This window comes from Pholcus phalangioides, unplaced genomic scaffold (assembly GCF_987345545.1).
Source record: "Pholcus phalangioides strain wild (caught in Gottingen) unplaced genomic scaffold, Ppha-v1.0 ptg000027l_1, whole genome shotgun sequence".
Classification (NCBI taxonomy): Eukaryota; Metazoa; Arthropoda; class Arachnida; order Araneae; family Pholcidae; genus Pholcus; species Pholcus phalangioides.
In genome coordinates, this window is record NW_028301617.1 from 1,652,851 (window position 1) to 1,676,683 (window position 23,833).

Sequence of the window (23,833 nt, forward strand, 5' to 3'; positions counted from 1 at the left end):
TATGAGGGAACACCCTCGTGAAATCTATAATTATACTTTCCACTGATACTTTTAGACTTAAAAAGACTAAAAAATTTCTCGAGTTGTCCAGACCCGATATCTTCCAGGTCTCTGTACTTGTATTACATGGCTAATTTCTCCCTTCTGGTACTGTCAGAATTGATACACTGCATATGTCATTGTAAATGCTTCATGCCTTACGCATATTTTACCCCCTATTTAACCTCAAGCTGAGTCTTATTCACCATTATTATTTTTTACCTACATTATCATATTCATATAGCATTAAAACTATATCATTATTTACACGTTGCATCTCCAGCAACTTACTCATCGAATGGTGAGTTCATTATTATATATTCATGTTGCATCATATTATCACATATAATTAGTATCAATTATCATCAGTATATGGTATCCATTAGTTCCTGTGGCTGTTTATTCCCGAGGTAAAGATGCGCTTCCAGCCACATTTCTAAATTTGTTGCCATCTTAGAGATGGCATGAGATGATTCTTGAATTGTCAACATCCTTATTCTCGTACACCAACCATGGCTTCAATGCACTACTACATTCAATTGGCGGAGCGATGATGAAGTGGGGGGGGAGGGGTATGAGCTGTTAAAGTCTCATCTACGGCACCTCGATATACGAACGAAGGTTCAAGGTTCAATGTATAAGGGGCCGTTCAATATTACGTCATCATCGATGGCGGGGGGGGGGGGTTTCCGATTTGCTGATTTTTTATGACAAGGGGAAGGGGTGTTTGGATAATGCTTACGTCATCAACCACCCTTTATGAAAATATGAGTTGGATTCAGAGGGGGCAGAGCTGATGACGAAATTTTGCTGACAAGGGGGGGGGGTCAAAAATGGCTAAAAATTTGCTTACGTAATACTTGAACGGCCCCTAAGGTAATCATGTGATGGCTTATATAACATAACGAAACCACATCTGCTTCTCCGGTTTGGATGGTTAGTAGCATACAAACGCGTGGTACTCGGTCGTACAGCCCCTTCACGTGGAACCTTCGGCGAACAGTACTGGCAGATATTGTCTTACGAAGTGACGCTACAACCATGAATGTAACAGTTGTTGTGGCCGCTCGTTGATTCAGCTAAGCTACTATAGCAATGTACCCCGATTTTGAAAACACTTTCAAACAAGTCAAACAAGACCGGTGCCCGGTTGACCAAGGGTTAGCACCTCCTCTGATGGTCTCGGTATATGGCTATAGTAGCGGAATCGATGAGAGACCTCCACAACGTTTACATCCATGGTTGAAGCGTTACTTGGTAAGACAATATCTGTCAGTAGGCTACTGTGCGCCGTATATGTAGACGCACCATTATAGATCGGTGCATTGATATTAAGTAATACGCTGGCTTCCAAAAAAGTTGGAAAATCATGCCACGGCTTATATAGAATAACGCCACCTACTTTAATCTTGCTCGTCTACATTGGACGGTTAGAGGAACACAAACACGTGGTACTCGGACATACAGTCCCTTCATGCGGAACCTTCGACGCACAGTATTGATATTGTCTTACCAAGTGGCGCTACAACCATGGATGTAATGTAACCATTGTGGAAGTCGTTCATTGATTCCGCTTATATAGCCATATACCGACCAGCAGAGGCGGTGCTAACCCTTGGTCAAACGAGCACAGACCTCCGTACAACTGTTTGACTTGTTTGGAATTGTTTCCATAATCGGGGGTATATTGCTATTGCAGCTAAGTGGAATCAACGAGCGGCCACCACAACTATTACATCCATGGTTGCAGCTTCACTTCGTAAGACTGTGCGCCGGAGGTTCCACATGAAAGGACAGTATGTCCGGATACCACGTGTTTATGTTCCTGTAACCATCCAATCTAGACTGGCAAGATTAAAGTGAGTGCGTCGCGTGATTAACTTTTTGGAAGTTATCTTATAGGATATCAATGCACCTATCTATAAAGCTGCGTCTATATATGCTTACTACTCGCTTCGACTTTTATTTTTGCCGGGCTTTGCTTTCCTTATTTTTTTTTTATCCTCTTCTTTCCTCCCCCCCCCCCCCGTACAACTCTGTTTCCGACCGCTGCGAAACACATTCCCCCTTCGCTATACAAAATCCAAGAAACTCAACGTGAGTCCCTTTGATGTACCGACAGCCGGCGGTTCGTCCCAAGTTTGACGTTCGTCTAGTGCGCGTAGCTTTTTCTCGTGATGAACTATAATTATTGACTCCCCTGAGCAGAGCAACAAAATAACGATATCTGCTAGTCAGGCTGGATGGAACAGAGTGGCGTAAAAAAGTGGTAGACGTTATAGCGAATCCTGAGTTTAAAAAGTAGTTTTCTTCTTCAGACGGAACACGAACGTTACAAAAGCGTGCTATACCTCTGACATAAACTCACCATTCGGTTATTCGGCCTTATTGGCGGGATATTGCAGCTCGAAAGAACAGCCAATGCCAATTTAACGGCTCCAAAAGCAGACAAAAGGTACGGTCTCTATATCACTCCCAACCCTCCATTAGTTGCTATGGTTATGCGTCCCATGAGGAAGTTGCCCATCCTAATCTAAGCTGAACTCGAAACATTTCCCTAAGATCAAAGGAAGACTGTGAGAGAGAGAGAGAGAACGTTGCTTCTCTCTATTAATAGGTTTGACCTTAATGGTCTCCATCTCCGCATTCCGCTGGCCGTTAATGGACGATCTTCTCGCCGGTATCTCCGAAGGATCCAATCCATAGAACCGGAGTAGAACCGTCTGATAAACCGTTCTTTCTTTCATCAAGGCACTACATCTTTCATCTGCTCTGCTAACATTTTGTATTTTTTGTTTTCGAGATGATGACTCGTCAGAAATGGATCATAAAACTCATGGAATTGTATGGTTGCCACAAATTTTTAGTGAATTTTGTTTCACAGAAGGTTTTTAGTGAATCTACAAAAGGTTCGAGAAATGTGAGAAAAGATCACAAGACCGAGGTTCTCATGCTCACTTCACAGATTTCACGTCACTTCACTGACTTTTTCCCCCCACAAAGCAGCAAGTCTTGCATGTATAACGGGTGCACAAACCTCCAGCACGTGCGCCTTATGCAGCCTCCCAGGCGGTTCCATCCGGCCGGCGAAAAGTGTTCCTGTAGAAATGTATCAATACGCAGACAATGTATCAATGTCTATAAATGTATCATTACATGATGAACACCTTGGCTGACCATGTTTCCTTCCTCATAAATGCGTCTAGAAGTTAGCAAGTCTACGCATGTCTAAAAATCCACAATTCTCTTAAGCATGTCTAAAAGTCTACAAGACTCTCAAAGTTTACAGTTAAAGCCATATGTCAGAGTTTTTGCAATGGTACTTTTCTTCTGGTGATGGTTATAATCTAAAGTTCTTGGTTCGTGAATAGGCTCACAGAGGGCCCAATCTGGTGAGTACCAAACATAAGTTTAACCAGGCGCAGCATGGAGACCCGTGGCCCCACATCCCACAGTAGGGCTCTTAGGCTGAGATCTTTAGTGGGCCCCCAAGTCAGACTCTTCACGGGCACCTATATGAATTTGTTGAATGATGAGAATCACATCTCTAGGCATCGGGCAGACCGATTTTGCCCTGAGTCTATGATGCCATTGAAACGGCAGTAATAATGGAGGGGGGGGGGCACACTTTTTTTTTTGATAAATATTGAAAAATTTGAGCTCAGTAGAACAGCCTCATTAACACATCATTTTCATAACGATGTAATTTTTGACATATTCTGGTTTGCCGGAGATGCTCGTGCCCTCTCGGGAGGCTGAAGAGCCTACGTTGCTTCTTGTGACAGAGCATGGGTGTCTCGAGATTTCTGCAGCGTCCAGTCTCATCAATATCAAGGGTTCTTAGGGTTCCGCGGGAAACTTTGCTTTGGAAACCCCCGCGCGCTCCACACGCTCCAAACGTTCACCAATGTTAACTTAATGTTATGAGCAGCCGTAAAGTTTTTCATGCCCACTTTATACATTGCATCGATACTTATGCATTTACAAGAATCCCAGCAAACCATTCTCTAATAGCATGTGCTTCAATGCTGGAGTGATCGAAAATCGATCGAAGGAATCATTTTATACGAATCAGCACCGAGATTCTCTCCTGCTCGGGTGATTTCTCGCAAACCGATCCTAAAATAAATTATTCAAAGGACCAAACGATTCGTTCTCAAATACGAAACGTTTCAATAATGTTGATGCTCGAATTCACCACCGCTTTATCGATCGGAAATTTTAACACAATGTTATTTAGGACTTTCTTTTCTTTCGAACCGAGCACAACTCAGGTCTATCGCCATCTATGGGCAATTTCCTACCTGGTGAGTTGTGCCGGAAGCGTAACTGTGTGTGTGTTAACAGTATGAGTGCGTATGTAGTGTTTTGTTTGATTTCTAGTGCTGCCATCAATATTTCAGAAGTGAAGTGAGTGACGTGTTATGATTGAATTTCATTTGTACTGTTTGTAGGTCTGTTGCGAGACTTTTTAAAGGGGGAGATCGGCTCGCATCCGCGCCTTGAAGTTGGGAACCACAGGAAACAAACTTCAGGCAACCACCACTGCGGCGACGGTGGGGTTCGAACCCGTCACTATGACCACTCGACCACCAGAGCGACTGTTACTTAGGACTAGAAGTATCGGGCGCTGGATATCTTAAAACCCGTACGTACTTCACAGGACATTCCCGTATTTTTGACCGCCTCTTTTTTTTCTCGAACCGTAAATATGGGTTACTGTAACCTGCTTTCATGAAACTTTTCGTTTAACGTTATGGTAGGTGATAACAAATAATGAATACTGAGATTTAAGGTAACTCTTAGATAGTCCAAATTTTTCTTTAAAGACTGTGCTGAAGAAAATCCACTTCTCCTATTGCCACTGGATATACGGCAAAAAAAGGGTAAAAATATCGCATGCGTAGGCCTGCTATATCCAATGGCAATAGGTAAAATGGCCTTCTTAAGTGACGTCACAAGGTTCGTGCGGAGGCCTTGTTCTGTAGGTGGTGCTTGCATAGGTAAGGTGCCTAAGTATAATTCTTTGTATCACTCTTCTTCTCTTTCATAAGTTCCAAAACAACTTTAAGTTTTTAGCTATACAATATTTATGGGCTATGTATATGGTAAAGTATCTATGAGCTATTAGCTGATCGAGTGTCCATTGCACGGTCCCGTTCGGCATATATATACGCTCCAATGAAGGGAAATCGCTATCTCCTCTGTAGCTTAGTGGTGAGAGCACTCGTCCGGCAAACGAGGGACTCGGGTTCGACTCCCTGTAGAAGAAGGTGTTTTTTCCTTCCTTGAAAAATCAACCAACTTAAAAAATAAATATATGCACAACATCCAGAGCTTTCTGTATATCTTGCATATACGCTCGTGTGCGAAATTAGGGGAATTAGCATATTATGTCGAATTTCGAAGAAACTAGTGGACAGATTTCAATGAAATTCGGTACGAATACAGTTATATACAACGTTGTTGTTGTATATAACAGAGAAAGATGTTATATACCGTACAAAAGTCGTAGTACACACGCATGATTGCCAGTAAAACTCATCATTGCAGGAATGTTCAAAATCTACGTTTTGAGATCGAACCGAAAATAAGTATAATATGGAGTATGGTCATAGCTAGACAGAGGTCGCACAGAGAGACTGGACACGAGGCAGTTGAGGAGTTCCTGTGACAATCGGTCCCACTCCTGCAGCACCGCAGTTTTCAGTTCCGGGATGGTTCTCGGAGGGGGATGGCGAGATGCAATTGCTCTCCCAAGAGCGTCCCAGACATGTTCTATAGGGTTTAGGTGGGGAGATCTGGCTGGCCAATCCATACGCCGAATATCCTCACTTTCCAGATAATCGTTGACCAGGTGAGCCTGATGTGGATGAGCGTTGTCGTCCATGAACAGGAACCGAGGGCCAGCTGCGTCCCTGAAAGGGAGTGCTGTCTTAACAGGCATACGGTTAAGACGTGTCCAGTTTGGCTCTCTATACGATAGCTCCCCCATTCTCCCTGCGGCGCGTATGTGTTTAGCCGACGGTCAAGTTTTTCCCTGCCCGGAGAGTGCGAGAGCTGCTGTAAAAATCAACTGTTAGCAAAAACCCAAGTTTTGCTTTTGTCTTTGTTTTTGTAGAGTGTAATTCGCGGCGCATATTCTGGATAATTTTGATCACGATATTCTGACGTTCAGGTCTGATTTCAAGGAGCAGAAAGCAACATTTTTGTGAGTGTGTGTGTGTGTGTGTATTCGGGTGTGGACTGTTTCAACATGGGATACAGGCGATATTTTTGTGACAGTGATATGTGATCCTCGCCTCTTTCGTATCATATTGGATAATCGTAAATGGAAATCCACTTTTGAATAACGGGGTAAGTCATCTGCTTTATATTTTTCACGAAGCAACCCCTTAGGGAAATAGATATACTCACCCGCCCTAAATTTCTGATCTCAATCACTAGTGGTCCAAAGACTCGTGAAAGGCGCTAATCCACCTTAAAGATTTTTGTCTCTATGGATCGAGCTGTTCAGACTTCATAACATTTTTAAATATTCTTCTTCGCCATTTTCTTTCCACTGGCCTAAGCGAGAAGAAAACACTACGAGCATATGTAAAGAAGGACAATGAAGGAAGACAAGCTGGTGACAACGACCCCCCCTCTCTCACTCAATCTGTGAGGAAGGGAAAGGAAATCGTCCACACAAACTCGCCCCAGGCCATTCAAGGGGTGTTTCTTCTTTTCCCTCGCGTAAATACGATTCCTGCATACACATCCTCTCCACCCCCATCGCTTTTTTTTTGGACTGCAAAATTTTTGTTGTGAATTGCTGCTACTATTCTTTTTTGCATCTCGTAAAAAGAAAGAGGGGTTATATAAAAACAATGAAGAGATCCCTGCTTATATGGACACCCGATACCACTGAGGAAAGAATTTTGCTGGAAATGTCGGACCGTCCTAATTCAACCCCCCAAAATGGCAGCATCGAGGGGGCCAGCCTGCTGCAGGAGGGCTTTAATGCCGATCTCCACTCTGAGGAATGGATAACCAGCGACACAGAAGTGGAAACACAAAACAGTGCCGATTGTAGTTTTCTCGCAACCCCAAAAAACAAGGGACAAATATCGACTCCCTGGCCTAAACGTGTCAAGCGAAAGGCCATAACGTTAAAAAAAAAGAAAACAAACAAACTTGCGTCCCCTCCCCCTGATAAAGAGGACACTGAACAGTCAGCATGTGGGGGCGCACTCAGGCCGGTGCTCACACCCTCTAAACGCAAGTGTAAGGTGACAAAATTCCTAAAAAAAGAGCATCTTGAGGTAAAAGCGGCACAGCAACTGTGGACTCTACTAACCTCCCCAAGGAAAGGGGGTAAGAAAGAGCGCCCTTTGGTACCGAAAGGGAGGCAACACGAGGCATTCAACCTCCTGCGAGAAATTATAGATCAAGCCAGGATTAGCCACGCCCCCAACGCTGCAATCGATACATTCAGGACGGCAGACGGGCAAATATTTCCCACGGATGACCCGAATGGGAGCAAATTACTACAGTTGTATTTGGCGAATGAAATTGACCCACTGGCCTACGATATGCCCCAAGATGAGTCGGATAATCACAACCTTCAGTGGACACAGCCACCAGCAAGTAGAGGGGGGCACCACAGATTCAACGATTTGGAAGGGTCGAAACCGGGAGAAGAGGAACCCGAGGGAAATAAAATACAAAAAACTCATACATCAGTAGGGACACAAACAGAGGAGGAATCCAGCCCGACAGCGTGCAACGAGAGTACTAAGACACAGGATCCAGTGACGGGATCGGGAGCGTCAAGCGTACAGGCAGAAGTTGCGGAGCAGAAAGTTCATTCGGAAGTACCCACCTCAATCAGTGAGGATCTCACGGCTGGAGAAACAGAAGTGGGAAAGAACGTACCCCAGAGTATCACACAAAAGAGCTGCCAGGAGAGACTATTGGCGATGGCAGGATACCCCTGGAAAAGGTGGCGAGCACAACATCCCCATATTGAAACGCATCCAGGTGTTCCGCGGAATCAAGACATTGGAGCAAATAACAGCGTATTAACTTCAGGGCCCACAGCAACGCACCAAAAGATGCCACAACTAATGACCACTAATTCCCATGGACAGGAGAAGAGTGACAACCACGGCCAACACAAACCTGTCCACAACTTGCAAGAAACTGAACAAGTCAAGTCAAATGATAAGATCCGGATCAACAGTGGCTTCTATGGAGAAAGACTACAAATAGCAATCCACAATCATCTCGCCCCTTCAACAAGTAGCAATGCCACATACAATCTCAACAAAAGAACGGTAAGCAGACCCCAAGCTAAAGATGGTAAAGGAAGAGAAGGAGCAGGGATCGGAAAAGTAGTGGCAGGGGGAATAGAAAACAATATGAAAAAAAGAACCGCAACAGACAACACCAAATGCAAGAGAGTTGAGACAAGGATAAACAGAGGCAACGGAGAGGAAAGCAGCCTTGCCAATCCCAACAAGAACTTAAGGGAGGCGTGGAGGAATACTGGCTCACGCCAGCTGTACTCACAGGCTTTGCTGCGCAATACGGTGCACACAGTTTTGATCTACCCTCGCCTGGAAGGGGAAGATACGAATATTCCATACTTATTAGAAGATCACTTCAGCTCCTGTGAAAATGAGATCAAAATCAAAGCCATCAGAAAAATATCCCGAGGCTTTGCTGTTGACTGTTTCAGTGAGGGGGATAGTGAGACCATTCGACAAGCGATACTTAACGTTGAGCACCTGAGAGAAACCCTAGATACAAAGCTTCCAGGCAAAGCAAGACACCATATTATGGTGAGGGAAGTTAGACGTACATCGACCTCAGAGAAGGTGGCAAAGTTACTAGCTAAAGCCTTCTCCACCCCCGAAGACGCGGTTATCTTCAAGACCTCCCTACGCTCTAAGAACCCAGACACCGGACACCTGGTATTTCAGGTACCAATAAGTAAAAAAAGTGTTGAAGCCTTGCGTAGGGGACATCTACTCTTGGGCTTCTTGGACTATAGGATATCGGAATTCAAGGTCACCAATCGTTGTTTTAAGTGCCAAGCATTCGGGCACAAAGCAGCAGACTGCAGATCAGGCGATCCATTCTGCGCTAAATGCGCAGACAGACACAATACCCGGGACTGCCAGATGAACAAACTGCACTGCATAAACTGTCTGTGGTCAAACCAGGCAAAGGGCACCCGATTCAGGTCAGATCATATGGCTTCAAGTCTGAACTGCCCCTGCTTCAAAGCATATAACGGGGCGCAGCGCAGTGCAGCACAGGTCGAGAGACACTCAAACCAATAATCAAACGTCATTAAAGACAGGAAAAGAGAAGAGCATCGGTGACTAACTTGGTATGTCTAAACTATCAACCAATAAACTGCTTCCTTCTCACGTGGGAGTAAATCCATCACCCGACAGCAAAGTCAGAATTTTACAGATTAACATGGACCATGCTCGGAAAGCCACAAACCAACTGATGCAAACAGTGGCAGAACTCCGGGTGGACATAATCCTCGTTCAAGAGCCATGGGTTGCAAACGGGAAATTAAAGGGGATCCCGATGGCCTGGCAAAAATGGTCCTCTGCTAACCTAAAGGCTGCCATATTTATTCCAAATCCAAATATTAGAGGAGCAACGCTGGCGGTGCACGACCACACGGTTGCAATAAAAATCGGCCTGATGGGGAAAGAGCATATCCTCATCAGCAGCTACTGCTTTCCAATTCAAGACATCACGCCAGCATTGGAGGAAATTTCAACAATATATAGAAAAGCAGGCTCTACACCTACGCATACTGCAATGGACCTGAACGGTAAAAATAGTTATTGGAACTATAAACGGGAGGACGATAGGGGACAGGCCATCTTGGATATGGTCATAGAGCGAGATCTGTATATCCTCAACGGGGATAACATCAGACCGACATATCAGCTCGGGGACTCAGAAGGATGGCCAGACCTCTCACTAACGAATACGAGACAGGAAAGCCCAACTAACTGGCAGGTAGGGGAAGAGGTCACACAGAGCAGCCACAAGTATCTCCACTGGTGGCTCAATGACGCCCCTCTGGTGGAACACAGAGTAAAGTTTAGTTCCTCCCAGAGAAGACTGAAAATATTTGCTAACAAGTTCGGGAAGCAAGCCACAGACTGGCTAGATAAAATATCAAATTGCAACAACATCGAGCAACTTGAGCATACCACCACCTCTCTCATGCAGACGTTGAAGTTAATTGGCGAAAGAACACTCCAATCCCAACACAGACTGGCTAATAGAGAGGTGAGGTGGTGGTCATCTAAGCTGGCAGAAGAGAGAAGAAAACTAAGGGCCCTGCACAAAAGATGGGAGAAATCAGCCGATGCGAACAAGGCAGAAGCCCTAACCAAATATAAGAAGCAGAAGGCCATTTACACCAAACAAATGACAGCAGCAAAAACGGACGCATGGCGCGCATTCTGTCATAGTGCAGTCAACCCATTTGGCGCTGTCTACAAGGCTACGGTGAGAAAGTCCACGCTCCCCCCACAAGTGCTACTCCTAGGTGATGGGAAGAAAACGATCCTCGAAGCAGTAGAGGCCCAACTACACACACTATACCCAATAGATGAGAGCGCAGATCTGGCTGAATATATATCTAACGAAGATGAAAATGTTTCTCACATCGCAACCAATGTCAATCCGGAACCTAGCATTACTAAAAACGAAATCGAGAGAGCACTAGCGAGAACAGGCAAGAAAAAGTCGCCAGGGCCTGACAAAATAACGATCCCCATGCTGACCATTATACACGAAAAATTTCCAGATATCCTCGATGCCCTATACAACAAATGCCTCGGACTGAATTCAGTGCCTGCGGCTTTTAAAACGGGACAAGTGTTAATGTTCCTTAAGAATGGCAGATCCCCCGACAACTTGGACTCGTTCCGGCCCATCACATTGCTGCCACACATGGGCAAGATTCTGGAGCGAATTCTAGTGCAACGTCTCACTTATCACCTCGACAAAGTGAATTTTTTTCACCAGCACCAATATGGCTTTCGCATGGGCCGCTCCACAGAAGAGGCACTCTGTGACCTGCTGGACGCCATCGATGGGGCAAAAAGAAGCAACCGCTATGTCGCACTTGTGTCCCTGGACATAAAAGGAGCATTTAATTCACTGAGATTCCCCATTCTCCGAAAGCTCCTAAAATCAATTCCGGCGCCACGTGAAATAACAGCAACTCTGGAGAATCTCCTGTTGGACAGAGTTATAGGCATGGAGACACAAGGACAGTTCGTCTCTCATCACCAGACCAGAGGCTGCCCGCAGGGATCATGCTCGGGCCCCATGCTATGGAACCTGGTGGCAGATCAACTGCTCAAACGTAATTGGCCGGAAGGAGTGAGAATACAAGCGTATGCAGATGACGTCCTCCTCCTTTTATCGGCCCCGAAAATTAATGGCGTGACGGCTAGAGGGGCGACTGCGATGAAGATAGTCAGTGATTGGTTAACAGAGTACGACTTGGAAATTGCTGCAGACAAGTGCCGGTACATTTGGTTTAGTGAGAAATCCCGTCCCACTATCAAACTGAATGGGGAGCCAATTAGACATTCTGCTACCCTCAAGTGTCTAGGTCTAACCATAGATGGCAAACTAAATTTTTTAGCACACATGAAGGAGCAAAAGGCAAAGGCAATGAGGACCCTACAGCGAATGCGGAATGCAGCGGGACCGCAGTGGGGCCTCAAAACAAAATACCGAAGGATTCTCTATACCCAAGTTGCGGTTAAGATAATTACATATGGAGCAGCCGCATGGGGGTCCTCTATGACGGTTAGAACGCAGCGCATGCTGAATTCCGCACAAAGAGGATTTCTCCTGTACATGACTAGATGTTACCGCACGACGTCTACCATGGCAATGCAGGTGCTGGCAGGTACTCCTCCGTTGGCCTTGATCACGCAATTCCTTGCAAAATCCGCCAGACTCACCAGGCTGGGAAGAAACATCACGTCAGCAGGAATACACCTTGACTCAACCAATTATGAAAGAAATGCGATAGGATGGACCCAACACCCTGCCAGTGAGCCCATCGATGCCCAGATAACAACCGATGAGCAACTCGTGGACCCCAAATGCAAAGCAATCTACACAGACGGCTCCCAAACAGCGGACGGGACGACAGCAGCCCTTATATGGCTGACTGATGGAATCACTACCAATCAATGGGCCGCGAGGCTGCAGGACGGTTGCAGTGTCTTCCAAGCGGAGCTGTGGGCCCTCAAAATGGCTACAGAGCAAGCCATAAAAACAGAGGACAGAATAAGGATTTTCACGGATAGCAGAGCTAGCCTGGAAGCAATAAGAGACCCGCTCACACGACACCACAATGCCAGACAGATCCGCAACTACCTGACCACCAACAGAAATGTCAGTCTGCACTGGGTGCGAGGTCATTCTGGTATCCATGGCAACGAGTTGGTGGATAAGCTCGCCAAGAAAACCACCAAATCTGCTCAGAGCGCAATGTTAATTAAGCTTCCCCCTTCCCATGCCAAAAGACTTCTGAAAAGTCACTTATTAAAAATGTGGCAGGAGGACTGGGACGAACCTGAACACCCAGGCAGACTGATTCACGATATCCTACCTCGAGTCGGATGGAGGGCTGTGGGATGGTCCCGAGAGAAAGCCATTTTCTTTACTGGTCATGGACCATTCCCCAGCTACCTCGAGAGATTCAAAATATCTAACAACAACAAATGTATGTGTGGAGAAGTCGGCACACCACTCCACTATGCCACCAGCTGCCCTTACACAAAAGTCTTCCACCTGATCAAACCAAGGCAGGAGCTGGTGAAGGAGTGGTTTAGGAGGATGAGCCGGCTCGAAAAAGAATCACGAACTCTTGAGAATCTCGTGCGCTATCTCGAAAAAGAGGGCATTGAAAAACTCCACAGGAGGAGAATAGACATAGGAAACCACACAACTAGACCAGATCAGCCTACGAGAAGATCCAGCAGACTAGCAGCACAGGCAGCAACACGGTGCCATTGAACAATAAGTTAGCGACCAAGTCACGGCCCAAGAGACCCCCGGGACAAACTGTGATCAGGGCTATGAATGGTTGTGCATAAAAAAAAAAAAAAAATGAAAAATGTCGGTTTACATAGCGGCGTGAAATCTTTATGTATATAATGTATATATCATGTAAATATTTTTCTTTTGTCTTGCTTTGTAAATATTTTTTCATAAACAATAAAAAACCCGCATTAGCCCCCCCGAAAGGGATTCGGCAGTAAATTGTCCCTAGACGATTTGCCGGGGCTATTGTCGGCGAATTGAATTGAATTGAATTGCGTCCCTGAAAAGTTGAACATAGGGTTCTAAGATCTCCTCTCTATACCTCCTAGCAGTCACGAACCCTCTGCCAAACACATGGAGGGGTATGCGGCCATCCAACATGATGCCTGCCCAGACCATGACACCTCCACCACCATAGACGTCCATTTCCTTGATGTGACAGGGATGTGGTATCGGCTACCCTCTCTCCAGATGAGTGTACGTCGAGAATCAGTGTCCAGGCCTAATCTCGACTCATCTGTGAAGAGGACGTTGCTCCTCTGAAATCTGGTCCAAGGCTGATGCACCATGCTAAACGCGCGCTCTTCAGCGGGTCTTCTGACGTAAAGCCCTCTCTCATGACGCTTTCGGGCAAGAGTAAACCGAGTTAAACTCGAGTTCCAGTGGAAGCATGCAGCTCACGTGAGAGCTGTGATGCTATAGCAGTCCTGCGGCACCGCGCTGAAAGTGTCAAACAACGATCCTCATTGATCGTCGTGACTCTTCGACGAACTTGTCCAGGTCTTCTCGATATGGATCCAGTGTCCTGAAACTGTTTCCACAAATTGCAGACGGCACTGGGCGTAACATCGAACTTTGTAGCTACCCGCATTTCCGGCGGGCCATGATCTGATTAGGAGGAGGTATTGGCTCAAGCATTTTCCATATCAGAGGAAAAACTCCATACGAATAGCAGTTTTTCTGCCTGGCAGGCCGCATAAGGCGCTCGTGCTGGAGGTTTGTGCACCCTTGTTATACAGTACATGCAAGAGTTGATGCTTTGTGAGAGGGAGGGGGGGAATCATTGAAGTGGCGTGAAGTTAGCATGAGAACACCGTCCTTGTGATCTTTTCTCACATTTCTCAGACTTTTTGCGAAAAAAATTCACTAAAAAAATTGTGGCAACCATACAATTCCATGAGTTTTATGATCCATTCCTGACGAGTCATCATCTCGAAAACAAAAAATACAGAATGTTAGCAGAGCAGATGAAAGATGTAGTGCCTTGATGAAAGAAAGAACGGTTTATCAGACGGTTCTACTCCGGTTCTATGGGTTGGATCCTTCGGAGATACCGGCGAGAAGATCGTCCATTAACGGCCAGCGGAATGCGGAGATGGAGACCATTAAGGTCAAACCTATTAATAGAGAGAAGCAACGTTCTCTCTCTCTCTCTCTCACAGTCTTCCTTTGATCTTAGGGAAATGTTTCGAGTTCAGCTTAGATTAGGATGGGCAACTTCCTCATGGGACGCATAACCATAGCAACTAATGGAGGGTTGGGAGTGATATAGAGACCGTACGTTTTGTCTGCTTTTGGAGCCGTTAAATTGGCATTGGCTGTTGTTTCGAACCGCGATATCTCGCCAATATGGCCCAATAACCGAATGTTGAGCTTATATCAGAGGCATAGCAAGAGCTTTTGTAACGTTTCTGTTGCGTCTGGAGAAGAAAACTGCTTTTAATAGCTCCATACTTTTAATACTTTCAACTCCAAGCGTTTTCCCACTTTTTAATTTTGACAAAGAGTAACCCGTTTTTCAGAGTTATCGGTACTGTTTTTTTATAAAGTTGATATAAAGTTCTTCCTGTTGCCTGAACTGGACTCGGGCGTCACTGTCATGCCTTCCATGTAACCACAAAACCATGATAGAGTTCCACAAAAAGCTGTGTTATGTATTCTTAATCAGGGTGATATCGGCTTAAAAATTTGGTACTTACCTAAACTGGAACATGTACCGAATTCCTTGCACAATGCAAAGTTTGACATCCACAAAATACATGTGTATTTAACGAAGTTACGAAAACAGCACTGCTGCACCCTAGCGGCGAATACGAGAACTCCGTTGAAGGTGGGCTTTTATCTAACTTAGTGATGGGCAAAATACGGCCCGCTTAGAGGTTCTATCCAACCAGCCGCGGATTTTAGAATAATAGTACAGAAATTTTAAACTTCAGTGTTTAAAAAAAATTCATTTTAAGCATAATTTTTGCATATTTTCGTACCATTTTGCGTTATTCTCGCATGCCGCTGTGGTGGTCGAGTGGTTATAGTGACGGTCGGCTGAAGTTGGTTTCCTGTGGTTCCCAATTTTAAGGCGCGAATGCGAGCCGATCTCCCCGTTAAAAAGTCTCGCCACAGAGAGCAACAGGCCTACAACGTTACAAATATTCAATCATTACACTTCACTCACGATTTGAAGTATAGATGGCAGCACTGAAATATCATACACAACACTAGCTACACACTCAGACGTGTTAGGTGTACACACTCACTTTGTTCCAGACTCTGCCGCGAAGCTGGGCTGGAAGAGATCTCGGCAACGGGATAAGTCCGGTGGCAGGGACCCTGGCGTTCATTCATTCGTTATTCTTGCATATTTTATTTTGTATCATTTTGCATTATTCTTGCATATTTTTGCATCATTTTTGCATATGGAAAATGTAATTGTCAGAATTTTAATAGAAATTTATTTGAAGCTTTTAAATATGCAAAAATAATGAAACACATATGCAATAAATACGCATCAAAGTTGTTTAAATATACTTTCTGTATTTATTTTTGTCACAGTTGTGAGGGAGGACCCATTGTCTCATTTACAGTGAAACCGCGGCTGTCTTCAAAGTATACAACATATTCCGTCACCTACCGCGCAACCCCCCCCCACCCCCTTTTGCCGGGAATACCCGTAATTTTGCAGCATGCCGGGAAATTTGAGTAGCAGATTCCAACAATTTTTTGAAAGTTGTATCTTTATTTTAAAAATCCATTGAGCGTTGGCTAAATGCATATTGTGGTCCTCGTTAAACCTCGATATTCCCGTCATGACGGGTACGGACCAGACCCCACGTTTCATAACGCTGGTGGTGTCCCCCGAGTTTTACGGCACGCTGGCTAATGGAGGGGAATAGGATATGAATCAATGTTCGAAGATGTCCGGCCCACCAATATTTTTTATTTTCCTTTTGTTTTTTGGCAACGATTCTAAAAAAAATTAACTAATGACGTGGGCCGGCATAATCGCCGGTTGCTATCAACACCATCTGTAGCAGAAGGCCTCCGCGCGAAGCCTTTGGCCTCACTGAAGGAGTCCATTTCACCTGTAGTCATTGGATTACTGCAAAAAAAAAAAAAGGTAAAGACATCGCATGCGTCGGCCTGCTATATTCCAATGGCTACAGGTCATCAAATGGACTTCAGTGACGTCAAAGGTCCGTTCGAAAGTCTTCTGCTATTGATGATGATGCTGTTGCTATGCAAGCCTCAAGCAATCAGCTTGTAGTACGCATGGTTCAATCACGTTTTTTTTTTTCGTTTTGGAACAAAGTAATACCCTAGGGCATGGCCGTCTTAGGACCATCATGGGGCCCCCGGGCCAAGTGAATTTTCTGAGGCCCCTACCTGACAAATTTTCGAAAATTTCAACCGGTTCTCATTTCTCTGAGGCCCTCGGGCCGTGACCGGGTGGGCCCATGCGTTAAGACGGCACTGCCCTAGGGCCAAAGTAGCCCACACATTTACGGTATTTCTTAGACGAAGCTCATCTAGATTTGTAGTTTTGACTGAAATCTTGGACAAAAGGAATTTCATAACTTTTAAGTTACATCATGGTAATTGTCATTATACACATTTACATTCATTTGTCATGTTTGCCATGTCCAACATTTTTTTTCGTGCATTGCATTTTGCTTCGGTGAGAATCAGCGACCGTCAATTCCGCCCCCCCCCCCATCCGTGACCGCTTGGCAATTTTTCTTCCCCTTTTTTAACGATACCCTGCATTTAGTGCGGTCGAATCCCGTTATAACGAATTCCAAGAGACCGGTGGAATACCAACTAAGTTACTAAGTTCAATGTTGCTTCCAGCTAAGTATGGATGCCCCCCCCCACCCCCCCGGAACAGCGGTTGATGTATTTATTGGGAGGGTCGATTTATCGTGCAGGTCCGTTGGATCGTCCCGTATTTAACACAGACAGTCTTATACCATATAATTTGACTCCTGGGAGAAATAATAATCCACCTTTTGAATCCTTGTCCGGAATGCAAGAGGGCCTGGGTTCGTGTCCCCTGGTGGAGACCAGATAATTTTTCTTCCCGAATTCACCCTCGGCATAAAATCCAGGAAATACCTGCTTCCTTAAAGCAGTGTTTCCGAAAGTGGGCAATATCGCCCCCTGGTGGGGCGATGGAATAGTGCAGAGGGCGATAGAAGCTACGGACTTGACATAGGATCCTATGGGCTCACTTCTGTTTGGGGCGATGGGGGGGGGGGGGAAATTACTGATGAAGGGGGCGATGGAACAGAAAGTTTGGGAAACTATGCCTTATAGTAAAGAATTGCTGAAAACTCGTTGGATATTACACAGTATGGACCTCTTAGATTCAAATTATATTTGTTTTTAGTGTAATTTTTATTATTTTATCCACGACAACACAAAAAAGACATCCGTCAATTCATTGCTAATTTTTGACGTGCTATTCGGAAGGCAGAGGGCAGCACCCACTAAAATCGTGAAACATGCCGGGTATTTTTCCAGTCAGTTTCCGGCAGTCCACTTACAAATTTGAATTAAAATGTGAAAAATTAGCCGCGAAAAGAAGGAAATATTGAGCTGCGGTGGTTTCTATCCCGTGAAATTATGGTTAAGGGACATATACAGTCGAATCCCTTTATAACGAACTGCAAGATAACAAGAGATATCGCTTCGTTATAACGAAATTTCGTTACAAAGGAATTCCAGATTTTTGCATTGTTCCTATGTACATTTACCTGGAGGATTAGAAACGTGTTCGTTGAAACGAGATTTTCCATATAACGGTGTTCGCGTTAAAATGGGATTTGACTGTATATTCGACTGAAATTCTCCTTCTTTTGACAACTTTCCATATTTTATCAAAATTTCAAAATGGCCAGTAGAATTTTAGTTTTTTTTAACACCTTCAGGTGTCAAAAACCAAGGGCGTCTCTCCGAGTTTGGGGTCACGGGGCCGAAACAGTTTCGGGATCCTCTTGAGAGCCTGGATTTGATATAGTTTTGGAGGCTCGGGGGTCGAAAATAGGAGAAAAAAAAATTTATAAACAGTACAAAAATGCTCGGAAGCACCAGAATTTTTGAGCGTTCAGAATGATTTCCGAATTTTGAACCAAATAATTCTGAAGGTTCAAAAATTCTGAAATCATTCTGAACGAGCAAAAATTTTGTACATTCAAAATTTTTGAACCTTCAGAATGATTTCAGAATTTTTAAACCTTCAGAATTAATTCAGAATTTTTAAACCTTCAGAATTAATTCAGAATTTTTGAGCGTTCAGAATGATTTCAGAAATTTTGAACATTCAGAATGATTTCAGAATTTTGAACCAAATCATTCTGAAGGTTCAAAAATTCTGAAATCATTCTGAACGTGCAAAAATTTTGTACATTCAGAATTTTTGAGCCTTCAGAATTAATTCAGAATTTTTGAGCCTTCAGAATTAATTCAGAATTTTTGAGCCTTCAGAATTAATTCAGAATTTTTGAGCGTTCAGAATGATTTCAGAAATTTTGAACATTCAGAATGATTTCCGAATTTTGAACCAAATAATTCTGAAGGTTCAAAAATTCTGAAATCATTCTGAACGAGCAAAAATTTTGTACATTCAAAATTTTTGAACCTTCAGAATGATTTCAGAATTTTTAAACCTTCAGAATTAATTCAGAATTTTTAAACCTTCAGAATTAATTCAGAATTTTTGAGCGTTCAGAATGATTTCAGAAATTTTGAACATTCAGAATGATTTCAGAATTTTGAACCAAATCATTCTGAAGGTTCAAAAATTCTGAAATCATTCTGAAGGTTCAAAAATTCTGAAATCATTCTGAACGTGCAAAAATTTTGTACATTCAGAATTTTTGAGCCTTCAGAATGATTTCAGAATTTTTAAACCTTCAGAATTAATTCAGAATTTTTGAGCCTTCAGAATTAATTCAGAATTTTTGAGCGTTCAGAATGATTTCAGAAATTTTGAACATTCAGAATGATTTCAGAATTTTGAACCAAATCATTCTGAAGGTTCAAAAATTCTGAAATCATTCTGAACGTGCAAAAATTTTGTACATTCAGAATTTTTGAACCTTCAGAATTAATTCAGAATTTTTGAGCCTTCAGAATTAATTCAGAATTTTTGAGCGTTCAGAATGATTTCAGAAATTTTGAACATTCAGAATGATTTCAGAATTTTGAACCAAATCATTCTGAAGGTTCAAAAATTCTGAATTCATTCTGAACGTGCAAAAATTTTGTACATTCAGAATTTTTGAGCCTTCAGAATGATTTCAGAATTTTTAAACCTTCAGAATTAATTCAGAATTTTTGAGCCTTCAGAATTAATTCAGAATTTTTGAGCCTTCAGAATTAATTCAGAATTTTTGAGCGTTCAGAATGATTTCAGAAATTTTGAACATTCAGAATGATTTCCGAATTTTGAACCAAATAATTCTGAAGGTTCAAAAATTCTGAAATCATTCTGAACGAGCAAAAATTTTGTACATTCAAAATTTTTGAACCTTCAGAATGATTTCAGAATTTTTAAACCTTCAGAATTAATTCAGAATTTTTAAACCTTCAGAATTAATTCAGAATTTTTGAGCGTTCAGAATGATTTCAGAAATTTTGAACATTCAGAATGATTTCAGAATTTTGAACCAAATCATTCTGAAGGTTCAAAAATTCTGAAATCATTCTGAACGTGCAAAAATTTTGTACATTCAGAATTTTTGAGCCTTCAGAATGATTTCAGAATTTTTAAACCTTCAGAATTAATTCAGAATTTTTGAGCCTTCAGAATTAATTCAGAATTTTTGAGCGTTCAGAATGATTTCAGAAATTTTGAACATTCAGAATGATTTCAGAATTTTGAACCAAATCATTCTGAAGGTTCAAAAATTCTGAAATCATTCTGAACGTGCAAAAATTTTGTACATTCAGAATTTTTGAACCTTCAGAATTAATTCAGAATTTTTGAGCGTTCAGAATGATTTCAGAAATTTTGAACATTCAGAATGATTTCAGAATTTTGAACCAAATCATTCTGAAGGTTCAAAAATTCTGAAATCATTCTGAACGTGCAAAAATTTTGTACATTCAGAATTTTTGAGCCTTCAGAATGATTTCAGAATTTTTAAACCTTCAGAATTAATTCAGAATTTTTGAGCCTTCAGAATTAATTCAGAATTTTTGAGCGTTCAGAATGATTTCAGAAATTTTGAACATTCAGAATGATTTCAGAATTTTGAACCAAATCATTCTGAAGGTTCAAAAATTCTGAAATCATTCTGAACGTGCAAAAATTTTGTACATTCAGAATTTTTGAACCTTCAGAATTAATTCAGAATTTTTAAACCTTCAGAATTAATTCAGAATTTTTGAGCGTTCAGAATGATTTCAGAAATTTTGAACATTCAGAATGATTTCAGAATTTTGAACCAAATCATTCTGAAGGTTCAAAAATTCTGAAATCATTCTGAACGTGCAAAAATTTTGTACATTCAGAATTTTTGAGCCTTCAGAATGATTTCAGAATTTTTAAACCTTCAGAATTAATTCAGAATTTTTGAGCGTTCAGAATGATTTCAGAAATTTTGAACATTCAGAATGATTTCAGAATTTTGAACCAAATCATTCTGAAGGTTCAAAAATTCTGAAATCATTCTGAACGTGCAAAAATTTTGTACATTCAGAATTTTTGAACCTTCAGAATTAATTCAGAATTTTTAAACCTTCAGAATTAATTCAGAATTTTTGAGCCTTCAGAATTAATTCAGAATTTTTGAGCGTTCAGAATGATTTCAGAAATTGTGAACATTCAGAATGATTTCAGAATTTTGAACCAAATCATTCTGAAGGTTCAAAAATTCTGAAATCATTCTGAACGTGCAAAAATTTTGTACATTCAGAATTTTTGAACCTTCAGAATTAATTCAGAATTTTTGAGCCTTCAGAATTAATTCAGAATTTTTGAGCGTTCAGAATGATTTCAGAAATTTTGAACATTCAGAATGATTTCAGAATTTTGAACCAAATCATTCTGAAGGTTCAAAAATTCTGAAATCATTCTGAACGTGCAAAAATTTTGTACATTCAGAATTTTTGAGCCTTCAGAATGATTTCAGAATTTTTAAACCTTCAGAATTAATTCAGAATTTTTGAGCCTTCAGAATTAATTCAGAATTTTTGAGCGTTCAGAATGATTTCAGAAATTTTGAACATTCAGAATGATTTCAGAATTTTGAACCAAATCATTCTGAAGGTTCAAAAATTCTGAAATCATTCTGAACGTGCAAAAATTTTGTACATTCAGAATTTTTGAACCTTCAGAATTAATTCAGAATTTTTAAACCTTCAGAATTAATTCAGAATTTTTGAGCGTTCAGAATGATTTCAGAAATTTTGAACATTCAGAATGATTTCAGAATTTTGAACCAAATCATTCTGAAGGTTCAAAAATTCTGAAATCATTCTGAACGTGCAAAAATTTTGTACATTCAGAATTTTTGAACCTTCAGAATGATTTCAGAATTTTTAAACCTTCAGAATTAATTCAGAATTTTTGAGCCTTCAGAATTAATTCAGAATTTTTGAGCGTTCAGAATGATTTCAGAAATTTTGAACATTCAGAATGATTTCAGAATTTTGAACCAAATCATTCTGAAGGTTCAAAAATTCTGAAATCATTCTGAACGTGCAAAAATTTTGTACATTCAGAATTTTTGAGCCTTCAGAATGATTTCAGAATTTTTAAACCTTCAGAATTAATTCAGAATTTTTGAGCCTTCAGAATTAATTCAGAATTTTTGAGCGTTCAGAATGATTTCAGAAATTTTGAACATTCAGAATGATTTCAGAATTTTGAACCAAATCATTCTGAAGGTTCAAAAATTCTGAAATCATTCTGAACGTGCAAAAATTTTGTACATTCAGAATTTTTGAACCTTCAGAATTAATTCAGAATTTTTGAGCCTTCAGAATTAATTCAGAATTTTTGAGCGTTCAGAATGATTTCAGAAATTTTGAACATTCAGAATGATTTCAGAATTTTGAACCAAATCATTCTGAAGGTTCAAAAATACTGAATTCATTCTGAACGTGCAAAAATTTTGTACATTCAGAATTTTTGAGCCTTCAGAATGATTTCAGAATTTTTAAACCTTCAGAATTAATTCAGAATTTTTGAGCCTTCAGAATTAATTCAGAATTTTTGAGCCTTCAGAATTAATTCAGAATTTTTGAGCGTTCAAAATGATTTCAGAAATTTTGAACATTCAGAATGATTTCAGAATTTTGAACCAAATCATTCTGAAGGTTCAAAAATTCTGAAATCATTCTGAACGTGCAAAAATTTTGTACATTCAGAATTTTTGAACCTTCAGAATTAATTCAGAATTTTTAAACCTTCAGAATTAATTCAGAATTTTTGAGCGTTCAGAATGATTTCAGAAATTTTGAACATTCAGAATGATTTCAGAATTTTGAACCAAATCATTCTGAAGGTTCAAAAATTCTGAAATCATTCTGAACGTGCAAAAATTTTGTACATTCAGAATTTTTGAGCCTTCAGAATGATTTCAGAATTTTTAAACCTTCAGAATTAATTCAGAATTTTTGAGCCTTCAGAATTAATTCAGAATTTTTGAGCGTTCAGAATGATTTCAGAAATTTTGAACATTTAGAATGATTTCAGAATTTTGAACCAAATCATTCTGAAGGTTCAAAAATTCTGAAATCATTCTGAACGTGCAAAAATTTTGTACATTCAGAATTTTTGAGCCTTCAGAATTAATTCAGAATTTTTGAGCGTTCAGAATGATTTCAGAAATTTTGAACATTCAGAATGATTTCAGAATTTTGAACCAAATCATTCTGAAGGTTCAAAAATTCTGAAATCATTCTGAACGTGCAAAAATTTTGTACATTCAGAATTTTTGAGCCTTCAGAATGATTTCAGAATTTTTAAACCTTCAGAATTAATTCAGAATTTTTGAGCCTTCAGAATTAATTCAGAATTTTTGAGCGTTCAGAATGATTTCAGAAATTTTGAACATTCAGAATGATTTCAGAATTTTGAACCAAATCATTCTGAAGGTTCAAAAATTCTGAAATCATTCTGAACGTGCAAAAATTTTGTACATTCAGAATTTTTGAACATTCAGAAAGATTTCAGAAATTTTGAACATTCAGGATGATTTCAGAATTTTGAACCAAATCATTCTGAAGGTTTAAAAATTCTGAAATCATTCTGAACGTTCAAAAACTTTGTACATTCAGAATTTTTGAGCCTTCAGAATGATTTAAGAATTTTTCAACATTCAAAATAATGAAAAAATAATAATTTCATTTAATAAGAATTCATTCAACAAAATTAATGAAAACTTAATTTTAAAATTGAATGAAAAAAGCGATT

At 41.1% G+C, this 23,833-nt stretch overlaps 1 protein-coding gene across 1 annotated transcript in view; it reads right to left on the bottom strand.

The window, feature by feature from the left end:
* LOC149068034 (uncharacterized) overlaps positions 1-23,833 on the bottom strand; it is a 249,967-nt gene that overhangs the window by 188,755 nt on the left and 37,379 nt on the right. The gene's annotated exons all lie outside the window — the stretch shown is intronic.